This window comes from Melanerpes formicivorus, unplaced genomic scaffold (assembly GCF_026170545.1).
Source record: "Melanerpes formicivorus ecotype bairdi unplaced genomic scaffold, bMelFor1.0.p_v2 SCAF_53, whole genome shotgun sequence".
Classification (NCBI taxonomy): Eukaryota; Metazoa; Chordata; class Aves; order Piciformes; family Picidae; genus Melanerpes; species Melanerpes formicivorus.
In genome coordinates, this window is record NW_027142405.1 from 3,076,684 (window position 1) to 3,090,341 (window position 13,658).

General features: G+C 42.6%; 1 long non-coding RNA gene across 2 annotated transcripts in view; it reads left to right on the forward strand.

Moving 5' to 3' along the window:
* Positions 1-8,601: 8,601 nt before the first annotated feature.
* LOC137452436 (uncharacterized) overlaps positions 8,602-13,658 on the forward strand; it is a 160,396-nt gene continuing 155,339 nt past the window's right edge. For both annotated transcript variants that reach the window (XR_010990082.1, XR_010990085.1), the window contains exons 1-3: positions 8,602-9,005; positions 9,250-9,384; positions 10,929-11,105. This is a non-coding gene — a long non-coding RNA (uncharacterized lncRNA). The remainder of the gene's footprint in view (positions 9,006-9,249; positions 9,385-10,928; positions 11,106-13,658) is intronic.

Here is a 13,658-nt window from a genome sequence, read left to right on the forward strand (position 1 = left end):
GGAGAAGAGAAGGCTCAGGGGAGACCTTATTGCTCTCTACAACTACCTGAAAGGAGGCTGTAGCCAGGTGGGGTTGGTCTCTTCTCCCAGGCAACCAGTGACAGAATGAGAGGACACAGTCTCAAGCTGCATCAAGGGAGGTTTAGGCTAGATATTAGGAAACATTTCTTCACAGAAAGAGTGATTTGCCATTGGAATGTGCTGCCCAGGGAGGTGGTGGAGTCACTGTCCTTGGAAGTGTTTTAAAAAGTACTGGATGTGGCACTTAGTGCCATGGTTTAGTTGATTAGATTGTGTTAGGTAATACATTTGACTTGATGATCTCAAAGGTCTTTTCCAACCTAGTTCGTTCTCTGATTCTGTGACTCTGTTTTGTCTGGAGAAGAGTAGGCTCAGGTAGTCTGCAACTATCTGAAAGGAGGCTGTAGTGAGGTGGGGGTCAGTCTCTTCTCCCACATAACAATTGACAGTATGAGAGGAAATAGCCTCAGGCTGTGCCAAGGAAGGTTTAGATTAGATAGTAAGAATTTCTTTACTGGTCAGGCATTGAAACAAGCTGCCCAGGAAGTGGTGGTGGAGTCACCATCCCTGGAGGCATTCAAAAAATGTGTAGACATGGCACTTTGGTACATGCTTTAGTGGGCCTTGTCAGTTGGACCTGATGACCCTAGAGGTCTTTCCTAACCTCAGTGATTCTATGATTCATTTGTACGACATGATTAAAACACAGATGAAGTTACTGTGCATGTATTGTGCTCAAGTGCTGTTCTACAATTGGTCTAGAGTACAGTTTTATTTCTGTGGAAACTGATAACAAAGTATCAGTGTCCTCTATGATAAGAATAGGCTTATACTTTTTTGGTGGGCTCTGAAGGTAGTGCAGAGTTCTGTGTTATGCAATGTATATTAAAAACCTGTTCAGTGGCTAAAATTAACGTCAAGACTTAGACCCTTAGATATGCCTGTGAAGTGAATAGAAACACTTTTTGCTTTAACTGTACTTACCTGCTCACTACATATCTGCCTCTCTGATATCTTCAAGTAAAGCAGTACTTTGGGATCTCTCAAAGCACGCAGGGCCCTGTTTACCACACTTGGCTTCCTAAAGGAAGGGGACTGAAGTATATCAAGTGCTGTCCTGGAGCAGTAATTTCATGCAGCAATGGGTGTGATCCAAACCTGCCTGGGCATCACAATTCTCAAAAAGTGAAAAAGATAGGTCTCTGATCAAGAGTGAAGGTGTATCTTATTTCTGATTTCACCCACTCAGTCAGCAGTAATTGCCAGTTGTAAAAAGGAGGCATGTAGTGTAAGTTTGAAAAATCAAGCATAGTTCTCAGGATGGCTTCATTTTGAGCCTCATAGTTGTAACTGCTCCCTCACATGTTGTTGAATCCTGTATATGTTCTTCACCAGGACTTCACCAAAAATCAGGGTCTAATTTTGGGTGGTATTCTGTGATAAGAAGGGGGAAAAATCTGGTTATCTTTCTTTCTCTCCAGGTGAGCTCTCTTGTGTTCTTTGGAAACCTATTTCTTACCCAGATAAAAGTGAAGAGAGGGAGTGGGTCACCAGATGCTGGGAGGTGCAGATGCTTCACAGGCAACACTTTTTATTTTCTCAGCAAGGTATCATCTGTTCCTCAAAGCACTTTTTCTCGTCTGCTTTCTTGGAAACACAGGCCAGACAAGGACCAGATGGTTTATGTCAGCTCCAGGATGGATTATTGAGTTGTGTCATGTCTGAAGCTGAATGTGAACATAGTATGCCAGTTCTGGCTGGTATAGAAATCGGCTGTGCACTTTCTGGAGGGTTCAAGTCTATGCTCAGATATATCCCTAGCTGATTCCCAGAGAGCTTCCAGTCTTTCTTCATTTCCAGAACAAAAGGTTCAGGCTTTTGCTACAGGTGACACCCCAGTTTGATCTAGGAGCTATCTTTCTCCTAGTCAGCTCAGATGTTCAAGCCCAATATGAGGTGTGAGAGGACTATGAGTCCCTCATTCCTTGCCTCTGAGGCTCAGCTATGTAGTGGAGCACCCTCCAGAGGAGATCAAGTGAATCCTGAGTTTGCCCACTTGCAGGAGGCACTGAAAAACCAGTATGAGGAGCATCTTTCTTTTATGCTTCCAGATCAAAGAGCCCTTCTATTTCCATTAATTCCTCAATCCAAAACATAATTTTGCCTTTCTAAACGCCAAACTGCTAGATACAACAAAAACTGCTGCTGTTGCGATTTTATGCTGATGGACAGCAAATATAAGACTCATCTTAATGCTGAACACTTACACCAAGTCTCCTTATGTAATCTGCCTAATTTTGGTCTCCTGTTAAAACAGGCATTGCAGAGGCTCAGAAAGAGGATAGGGAATTGATATGCTTAAGGATGGGAAGCCCTTTTACTTCTAGCTTCAAAGCTTAAAAGAAAGACACAGAGAATAAAAGAAAGTCTTCAGAGTCTCTCTTCTGGCCTAAGGCAATGGAACAACCCTATAATAGGCTTCTCTTTTTTTTTTTTTTTTCTTTTTTTTGCTTCTCAGGCACCCTGGTAACATAAATTACTTCTGTTCTGTCACAAGATCACATTAGGGATGTGTCATGTAGGATCCCGCAATCTTAAGGCATGACTCCGAACAGCCACAGAGAGCCACGTGAAGTCTCACAGAGTTATTCATGCAACTCGTGTCCCACCCGGACACGGCCAGATACAGAACGTGCTGTGGCAAACCCCAGGCATAAGGAGCTTTGGCAAAAATGCTACTTGACAAGTGAGCTTTCTGTCTTGACAGTCTCCATAAAAGCACCCATCAAAGAGGAATAGATGTGCTTTTTCATAGTGCTACCAGGACAATACCTACAAATATCAGTGAATGAATGCTTCTAAGCCAAATTCACAGAATCACAGAATTGCCATGGTTGGAAAAGACCTCGAAGATCATCAAGTCCAACCATTATCTAACTCTATGAGGGTCACTACTACCTCATAACCTTGAGCACTACCTCTAGACAGCTTTTAAATACATCCAGGGATGGTGATCCAACCACTCCCCTAGGCAGCCTGTTTCAGTCTTTGATAACCTTTTTGGTATAGAAGTGTTTCTTAATGTCTAACCTAGACTTCTCCTGGGGTAACCTAATGCCATTTACTCTTGTCCTATAAGTTGTGACTTAGGAGAACTTGTTCTCACTCAACTTTTCTATCAGGATTCTAAAAATTACTGAGTAGAAATGGACTTATTGATGTAGCTCCATTGGTTCTTGCTGGTTTTGCTTTCTGGGAGGTGTCATGTACAGGCTTGAGGCATGTGGACATGGCACTTTGGGTCATGGTTTAATGGACATGGTGGTCTTGAGCTGATAGTTGGACTTGATGATCTTAGAGGTCTTTTCCAACAAAAACAATTCTGTGAACAGACCAATGCCCACCTCTCTAGAACTTCCTTTCAGGTAGCTGTAGAGAGCAACAAGGTTTCCCCTCAGCCTCCTTTTCTTCAGACTAAACAATCCCAGCTTCTTCAGCCACTCCTCATAAGACTTAGTCTCTAGACCCTCCACTAACTTGGCTGCCCTTCTCTGGACATAACCCAGCACCTCAATGTCTCTCATACTGCAGTGCCCAAAACTGAGCACAGTACTCAATGTGTGGCCTCACTAGTGCTGAGTACAGTAGGACAATCACTTCTCTAGTCCTGCTGACCACACAGGTCCTGATGCAAGTCAGGATGCTGTTGGTCTTCTCAGCCAACTGGGTACACTGCTGTCTCATGTTCAGCCGGCTATTGATCAACACCCCCAGGTTTTTTTTCTGCCAAGCATCTTTCCAGCCACTCAGCCCCAAGCCCATAGCATTGCATGGGGCTGTTGCAGCTCAAGTGCAGGACTTGGCACTTGGACTTGTTGAAGCCCATATGATCAGCCTCACCCCACTAATCCAGCCTGTCCAGGTCCCTCTGAAGAGCCTTCCTACCCTCCAGCAGATCAACATTTCCACCTAACTCATTGTTGCCTGCTAATTTACTGAGGGTGCTATCAGTCTTCTCATCAAGATCATTGATAAAGATATTAAACAGGAGTGTCTCCAGCAGAGAAAGTTCTTCACTGAGAGAATTGTTAGCCATTGGAATGGGCTGCCCAGGGAGGTGGTGGAGTCACCATTGCTGGAGGTGTTCAAGAGGGGGTTGGATGTCGCACTTGGTGCCATGGTTTAGTCATGAGGTCTGTGGTGATGGGTTGGACTTGATGATCTTTGAGGTCTTTTCCAACCTTGGTGATTCTGTGATATAGGAACTGCTTTAGAGATGTCCTTGGCTGGCCCACACTGAAACAACGACAAATTGGGATGCCTGCTCCTCTTCCTGCTCTGTTGTGTGTAACATTTGGGATGGCTGCTTCTCTTCCAGCACTCACTTTTCCTTCAGAGTTGCATACGCCCTTGAAACAAGCAGTACATGGACGTTTGTGGGAGGAGGGAGGGAGGCATTGGGGATGAAGTGGGACACCTTCATGGAGTACTGTATGTTAAATAACAGACTGAGAGAGGGAGTGATGAGTCTCTCAAGGAAGCATAAACACTATGTACTCATTAGAAGACTCATTATAAATAAAGCACAGGGAAGGTGCTCTGAGAGCAAGCTTTTTCATTGGTATTTATTAGGACAAAGAGCTCCTTTAATAGGGCAACTGAAAAGCACTCTGCTGCAATCATTAATAGGCATTACCACTTTTACTGACTTCTTGGGAACAGTTTTGCCCTTCTCACTGCCTCTGCATTAAAGGGACAGGCTCTTTATTCTGTATTTATTCCAAAAGTACAAACCAGGCCAAGACTAGGGGGAAAGAGGGAAAAACCTCAAGAACTTCTATATCTCAGCCCAAAGGCAAAGCTTCACTGATGGAGTGAAACACAGCAGGCTGCTGATAGACTTGGATAGGCTCTTCTGCCTGGATTTCCTCTATTTCAGGAGCTCCAACTGGGTACCTCAACCCACCAGAGGAAATATATAGCAAAAAAAAGGGGAGTAGGAGAGAAAGAAATGAGCTCACTCTCTGAAGTTCCACTATGTGTTTTATCACTTCTGCCACTTCAACTAAGCACTATGCCTCTGGCTTTCAATCCACAAGAACAGTTATTTTTGCACCTGAAAAGGGTGGCCATTTCCCCTGTCCAGTTAACATGCACTTCTTGAAGCTGTGGGAACCATCAGCCTGCTGGAACAAACCCATGGTGAACAGGAAGGTTTACTATTTGCAAATTTTATGCTTTTTTTCCTCTCCCAAGTGGCATTATAAAGCACAAGCCCATTATTTTTGCCCTGAGATTTCTTTCCTGCTTGTTGCTGGATTTTTACAGGGCAGTGCTTGATAAATATGCATGGAAGGCCAAGCACTGAAAATATAAAGAGAAGTGACTTGTGCCATTCTCCTTTAAAAATACATAGATATGGCTTTGAATTGTCTGGCTCATCTGCACAGGCACATGCACATAGAAGTCCTGCTGCTTTTCAGAAGGAAACAAAACAGGTGAAATTTTGCTGAAAGACAGTGATTGCAATTGCAAATGTTATATCCCCTAGAGGATATTGTCCTTGTAGTACTGCATAGTCACCATAGCAAGGTGGAGAACTAAGCTCGTAACAAGCTGTCTCCTCTCCCAACTGGATGAATAGTATGGTGTTGAACCCAAGCAGAGTTGGCTACGTTGCTTCTGGACCAGAGGCATTTGCTTTGGGCTTTCCCAAAATGTGGAAGGGGTGGACAGATGACAGCCTATGTCCAGAGAGGTCTGCATAAGGCACTGTCTGAACACTGGAAGACAAGCACTTTACAGAAAATGAACTTCAGTGCATCACAGGTTTTGGTCCTTGTTATTTCCCAATATCTTTCCTCCTAACAAGCACATTGGCTACCAATTGAACCCTTGAGATAACTATCTCTGCAGTCTCACTCTTGGTTCTCTGTGTTTCTATTTCCCCTTTGCTTATTTTCTCCTTCACTCCTCTAGTTCTGTTTGCGTGATCCAACATTGCATGGTACCTTCAGCCTCAGATGTGTAACAGTGCTGGGTGAGATAAATGTTCTGTCCTGCTCAGCACCTTATTTCTGAAAGAAGCCATAGCTAGGTGCTCTGAAGAGTTCAAGAACGGTGTGAGAATGTGGATAGAATTAATATCGTTGCCTTTTCAGGTAGCATTAGCTTGCTTTAGTGTTCATTTTTTTTCTATAGAGAAAAGCTTATGTAGAAAGAAGAAAGTAACCTAAATTAATTCTCTGGCCCATTATTTTTCATTCTTGTTGCTGTCACACAAAATAGGTATCTCTTTTTAGGTTGTCTGTGCTGTGTGTTTACTTAGGCAAAGTATTGACCCTTTTTCTCCTTAAATAACTTTCCTCAGCTGTTTGTAGTGAAGGTTAATGAGAGAGCTGTCAAAACCAGCGTTAAGCTGTGAGTTTTGTCTTCATGAGAAAACTGCAGTCTTTTGGTCAAAGGTTTTCTTTTAAATTCATGGACTTAAATAAGTGCATAAAGCTCTACAGACAGGCTTAGTTCATTTGAAATCAGGCTTATATCAATTTTGATTAGACAGACAAGAATCGATGCAACCTGTCTTCCATGCCAGCCAATGTTAAATGGAACTGAGAGCAACCACATAGTGGTTTACAAAGATTAAATCATTGGTTTAAAAAAGAATTCACACTGAACTGCTGTGCCTACCTTGTAAAGAAATGGCTTTGCTTTACCCCTCGTCGTATTGGCTGTGGGCTTTAGCTGAAACAACAGGACAACAATGAACATTTCTTAGCTTTCTTTTTCTGAATGCATCACTCTACAGATCTTTCTGTTTTATAAGGAAGTAGAGACTTCTGGAGGTTTTAAGGCACAGTAGTACTTGTTCCAAGAAAGATAGCTCATGGACTGTATGAAGTACGATGCCCCCCGCAGTGATATGTCCAATCTAAGTAAGCTGGGCTGTAGCTCACTTAAAAGGTACAGCTAGATTCGACATAGCTACTGAGGACATTGCAGCTGAAAGGTACATGACAAGAGGAAATATGGATGAGCATTTAACACCATTTTTGCTGACCTCTCATTTTCTGCTGCTAACTGCTAGGCTCTGGGTAGGAACTGCAGGACAACTGTTGCTATTCCCCTTAACCTAGGCTGAATTCAGAGCCCCCTGGAGCAAGTGGAAAATCCCCTCAGAACTTCCTCCCTAATGCAGACAGATTTCTGGAGGAGGTCTCTTCTGAATGGTTTGAATGTTTGGTTATATTACAAAATCTCTTTCAATTTGCAGAGCAGTCCAAAAAGCAAAATTAGATTTCCTTATTAATAAATTACATTCAGGTCCCCCAAAATTTCACAGAAGAATCAGGGTAGCTTGCACTGTGTTTAATGTCCCCACTCTCTATGATGCTGTTACAAACAACTGACAGTCTTTTCCCTCAAAGAAACCAAGGGAGGGGAGGGAGGTGAAAATCCAACTGCCCACAGCCTTACTTATAGCAGGCCTGTGGTGAGTATTTAGCTTCCTTGGAAGTGAATCTGGACAACTTCCCAGATAACATATCTGTCCCTCTAATTCCTCTCATGAGGATGAAGTTGATCAGAGAAGAACTGTACAGGACTGGTGAGTTATTCTCAGTGTTTATCAGGGTAGCACCTGGAGGTGATCTGATCTTCCCGCCTCCTCAAAAAAATAAATCTGTCTTCCCTTGGCTAGCTCACAAATCTGTACTCAAACCCTTCTGTGCCAAACATGTGCAGGTGTACAGTATCTGTGTTACTACTGAGCCATCTGCAGCCTCCCCTGCATGGCAGTTGTTTCACTTTGGAGTTCCTTTCCCAACCAAATGGAAGTCCGCAGAACAGTTTCAATAGCACAAATTAAGAAGCTAATGCTTTCTCACAGTGTGATCAGCTTTGCCAGAGCTCATGTTGCAGGAACAGAAGATTTTTCTCTCATTCTGTTCATCTCATTAAGGAAAATATAAGACAGGCAAAGGAAGTGATATTGTAGTGTCCGTCTCTAAACTCTACACAGGGCATTTGTTGCACAGATAGTCCCACCGAAGAGAAACAAATGCTGGGATTAATTTTCATCCTGAATGCTTTTTAGTCAGCTGGTAAAAGCATCATGGCCTGACAGCACTGAGGATGTGTACACCCCCAGAACTGTCCCCACAGCAGAAACACCCCTGATCTCAAGATCACACTGAGCATCCACTGTCAGATATGTGAGGCACCTCAGCTTACTATCTCCCTCCTAAAAACACTGTCTTCTCCCAAAATTAAGCCTCTCAGATTGTGACATGTTCAGCATTACTGTAAGCAGACAAAGCAGCCCCTGTCTTTGTAAGGGAAGGAAAGCAGCAGTGTGTCCTTGAAATCAGGAACATAACCATTTCCAGCTCTTATTCCAGCAACAGAAAGCATCAACGTGCCCTCCTGTTTTCCGTAAACCTCAAGGAGCTGCCAGCCAACATGCTGAGCTGGTGAAATTGATGGCTGACTACATGAACAAAAGCACACTTTGGGGACCTCCCCATAGTCTGTCATTCACTAATGTTGTCCTCCCCTTGACTTCCACAGGCTTCCCAGGGAGCCAGCTGTTCCCCACACGTAGGTTGGCAGCTATGTTGCATTTGTGAGTGTAGGCACAGCTGTAAGTGGTGAACCAGAAACAGGTAGAGAACTTGTTCTAGTGCTAGCAGGAGGTAGTATGGATGACATGTAATCTGGGGTCTTCTTGAAGCATCGAAGCACTTCTGCATAATGTGGCTTTGGATCCCCAAAACTACGCCCAGCTGACCACAGGAAGCCTACAAATAGCATGCTCTTAAAAAAAATAGAAGAAGAAAAAGAAGAAGGAAAAAGAAAATGAAAAGGAAAAATGAAAAAGAAAAAGGAAAAGGGAAAAGGAAAACCCCAAACCAACACTGACAACTTTCAGATGCATTGAGCAGATTTGTGGTGTAACATTTTCAGAGAGGTCTGCCCAAGAAAAGGCAAGTAGAAACTTTCCTCTGCTAGTAGTTCCTCCTGTTTCTCTAGAATCACTATTTAAACCAGCCTAGATGCAGAAGATCATTCTACCTGTCTGGGTCTGCAAAGAGAGGTGCAAATTGTGACTGGATGAACAAATTAGTGTCTAATTGCTTCAAAACAAGTGTTAGATGAATGTAGTCCATTTTTGCTCCTTGTTTTACCTGCATGTTTTCCATGTCCCTGTATTGTTCTCTGTTTTAGCAGGAGGGACAAAAGGATGGGTTATACCATATCATTTGATGGAAAGGAAGATGTTTGGGATGTGAAATGTGTTATCAGTGGGAAAAACACGTCAGCCAAGGATTTCTGGACTGAAGTCAGAACATTTGAAATTTACAAGTGAGTCACACAGAAAAAATGTTCTTTCCCAAAGAGTTTAACACTCACCAAGAAAAATTACTAAAACCCTCCCATATTTGTGTTGTGTAAATAATTTGGAGAGTATAATATTTAGTGTAAGGAGTCAAGCTGTTTACATAAGGTTGAGTTGCATTGAGCCATATACTGCATTGGTAGAAAAATTGCCTGTATCTGCTGAAGCAGTGGAGAAATCCTCAGCCAGTGCCTCCAGTGAGTGGAGGAATTAGGCCTTCACTTCTCCCAGTGCCAACAAAATACTGAATGTCTGCATCTCTTGTAAAGTCACTGATGTCTCCAATGCCGAGAAAGCACTTACAGTTTCTTCAGTTCTACTTTGTATTCTCTTTGCTTTCTTTTTATGTTTATACTCCTTTCTTGTTTGGTTTGTGTTTTGTTTTTTTAACAACTTCTTGCCCTTCTGAGCTTCCTTTTGTGTTAGTGCCAAAATAGGACAAGAAAAGGGAGAAAAGTAGCCCCAACCTGACATTCAATTAGTATAGAAAGTTTTTGTAAATGCATTTTGTAAGTTCTGGTGTGTGTTCCTTTGACTAAAAGGATTTTCTAATCCCTCTGGAATGAAAATTATTCATAAAACATCAGTTCAAAGTTATACAGAGAAGTACTTAGCAACCTTAGCCAGGCCAAATCCTTTTGCACAAAACTTTCTAGTGACTTATTGTGTCTGCAGCTCAGACGCAGCCTGACCTTGAATAGCTCTGCAGTTCAACGTTCACGTCTACAGGGGAGCAGCCATTAATCTAGTATAAACATCAATATTTTTGTAAAATATAATCTCCCTCCAGCATCACTTCACGACTTTGTGATTTACCATGTCTTAAACGTAGTTAAAGCGACCACAAACATTGTTTATGGCTTAATTGCATAGCTCTTTTCCTGCACCAATCAGGTGTTATTCACACAGAATTTCTCAACTGTCCTTGGCCTTGCTTCGAGAGGGAACACGCCCTCTATGAGGCAGAGATGCAAGAGTAAACATTTGGCAGGGGTACATTCCTTCCTGACCTGCTCCCTCTGTGTCAAGGATTTTATTTTAGCAAAGCTATTGTACTCCTTCCAATGAACCTGAACACTCTGCTGTCTTACTGACATCAATCTGGCAGTTTCCATGTGAATGATATCCATGTCATTCCCACCTAGAGGAACTATCTGTAAAAGTGAAGAAGTGGCATTAGTTTCCAAACACATTGAACACAATGGCTTGTCTTACATATAAAGCACTTTCCAACCTGACAGTTGTCAAAGTGCCTATTTTCCAGTGTCTAGCATGCATTTTGTTTTAATTTTTAAGTGCATTCCAGTCTAAGCATAGATATACATGCATGCTGCATGTGAAATCACCATGAAAATGATCCTTTGCTTCCAGTCAAGCCAGGTTTCACAGAAGCTGATATCAATTGCATGTACAGAAATGAGACAGGGCTCAACAATTTTATCCTTACCCTAGAATTTTCCTCTTTTTAATCCCAAGGGTGGAAGATAGCCATTGTTTTGTTTTTTTTCAGGGTTACATTACTGTTTTTTGCAAAAGGCAGGCACTGAGAGCTTAGCAACATTTGGAAAGCCAAAGCATTACTTTAATGGAAGAAGTGAACAAATTAGACAAAGAAACCTAACTGTGACAGATGCCATCTCGTCTGAACAGTTTACAATTTACTGCCACAGAAAGAGCATGGAGGAAGGTGAGTACTGACAAAAGAGCATTCTTTTACAAGCTAACTGCTTTTGAGATGAATGTCAGCTCCTTACCTTATAATGAGACATATCTATAAATCCTTTATGTGAGAGGTTAATAAGAGCTGGCAGTCTCCGACTCGTGCAGTTCGTTCGGTGCTACGAGGCAAGAACTGCAGGCGGCACGTCAGCAGAGATGATCCTAAGTGCCAGGAGTCAAAACTGGTGTCCCCCACAGTGATTAGATGGTGCATTTGATATATGCTAGGGCAGGACAACTGACAGCTGCGTGGAGGTGGCAAGATCTTATATATAGTAACTACTTTGGCTCTCTAGAACCAAACTATCCCAGTTGCTGTGAAGTCCTAGAAACCTATAGCCAAGCACTGTAATGAATTCAGGGGGTAGTTTAATGGAAATCTCAAGAAGGAATGTAATTAGATGAAGTCAATTAGGCTGCTTGGGGATTTCTAGCTGCTGTTGTTGCTATCTGGGAACCCTAATAGGACGATTAGGATTAACTGAAATCAGCCTGATTGATTAGGGCATATAAACCTACATATGCCAAATTCCAGAGGGACAGTGTGCTTGAGCTTGAATCCATCTGGAGCTGTGAGTCAGGAGGATGAGTTTACTTTGCTGGCCTTGGAGAAAGTGACAGATCAAGACTAGATGCACACAATATAATCAAAGGCAAGCAGTGACACAAAAAGGCTGCTAGGGAAAGGACTGATTTTATCTGTTACGGCACTGTGTGTGATGACCATCCAGTCTGTTCTGAGAAAGTGAGACTAACACTAAGCAGATATTTTCCTGTTTTAAAAAAAAATAATAACAATAAAAAGGAATGTGTATGTAACAAAACACATCTACATCTTCTTTGTACAGCTTTTTAGGCTCAAGTCCTCACTCAGTATGGCTCTGAAATTTCCCAGGGTGTCTGAATCTTGTTATTAATGTAGTTCTGTTAGTTCCAGAGCCAAATCTGTAAATGTGAATTTAAAAGTGCATGAAAGAACTGTCAGTGAGTAAATCCTAATGCTTTTGTGTCATGGGGTCAAGCACACAAATGCTCATTTGCATACATTTAAAATCCAGACTATGCCGTGCATGGGAACCCCACCTGCAACCTGGTTAGAGGACGACTGAGTTATCTTGGCTATATTTGTTGTGAAGAAAGATCCTTATGACCACTACACAGTTTCAGGAATGAAGTCTGGTGGGGGTGGAGGGAGGTGGAGGGGAGAGGGAGCAACAGACCAGCTCTCTGTTATTCAAAGAAGCTGCTCTAAAGCAAGGTAAAGCAGTCCAAGCAAGAGCCTGAGGGATCTGAACCCAGCCATTACCACTCATGCGAGGGAGAGGATATGTCAAGGGTAGGGAACGTCTTGGGGGACCTGCAATATGGTAACTCACTTTCAGCTAAGTGGAGAACAACAGCTTTAGCTGTACAGTTTAATAACAGGCTAGGCCACTTTGTGCACCGGCAGGGCTGTTAATGCACAGTAGTCTGCCTTTCATTGTTAGGAGAGGAACCCTGCAGTTCTCATTTGACAGCCAGGAGTAAAATTATTTTGCCGCTAACATTTCTCTTTGGCATGAGACAGTGGGGTAGCTCATTGCACTCATCCTGCCTGCAGCCCCTTGCACCTGCAGCTCCCTCCTCACAACACATGGAGATTCCCATGGGCTTGGAAGGAAGGGATTTTTGCCTTCCTCCCTCAGCTCCTGTGCTGTGCTATTCAGCTCTATTTGGGTGGCATACCCGCCTGTGTACCATTGCTGCCAGCTGTGGAGTGCTGTGCAGCATCCTGGAGTGCCTCCAATGGTATTTTGAACAATTAGTAACCAGCCCGGCATGATCATATCCTAATGAATTACTGAACTGTTTTCTTCTGGTTGAATACTGGGCTAAATCCTGAAAGGAAGTGGACACCTGCAGATTGTGTTGGCCAAGACCTGTCACTGAGAATTTGCCTGAGTTAGAACCACAGGACTTGTCTCAGCCTTTCCCAAATGTCCTATATTGACCTTAATATCGTTAATTTCTCTTGCCATTTTAGAAGGCTTGCTTCACACAAGCATCAAGCAGCAATTCAGAGAGAGAGAGGCTCTATCAAAGCATCAAATGCCATAATCACAAAATAGCACTTTGCTTAGTTACCTGCTGACCTGTGAAAGCATTTTTTTATCCATTACCTGGGCTTTATTAGGAAATGATGGGGAGCAGAGGATTTTCCTCAGCACTCCTGCATTGGTCGTATTATTAATAATCCAGCTGATGTAGTCAGAAAGCCACTGTAAAACTTCCAGAAGAAAAGCCATTATTAAAAATAGATTGCTAAAAAAAAGAAATAATAATCTGACTTTATCCAATATTTTTTGATCTCTTACTGGGCTTTGCAACATCTTTATCAACAAATTATTTTGAATGGTTATAAAAGGGCACAGTGATCATGAAATTATAGAGTTTTCTATTGTTGGAGAAGCAAGGTGTGTGTGTGGGGGGTGGGGTGGTGGGGTTGGTGGGGTGTCAGCAGAACTGCCACCTGGGAATTCCA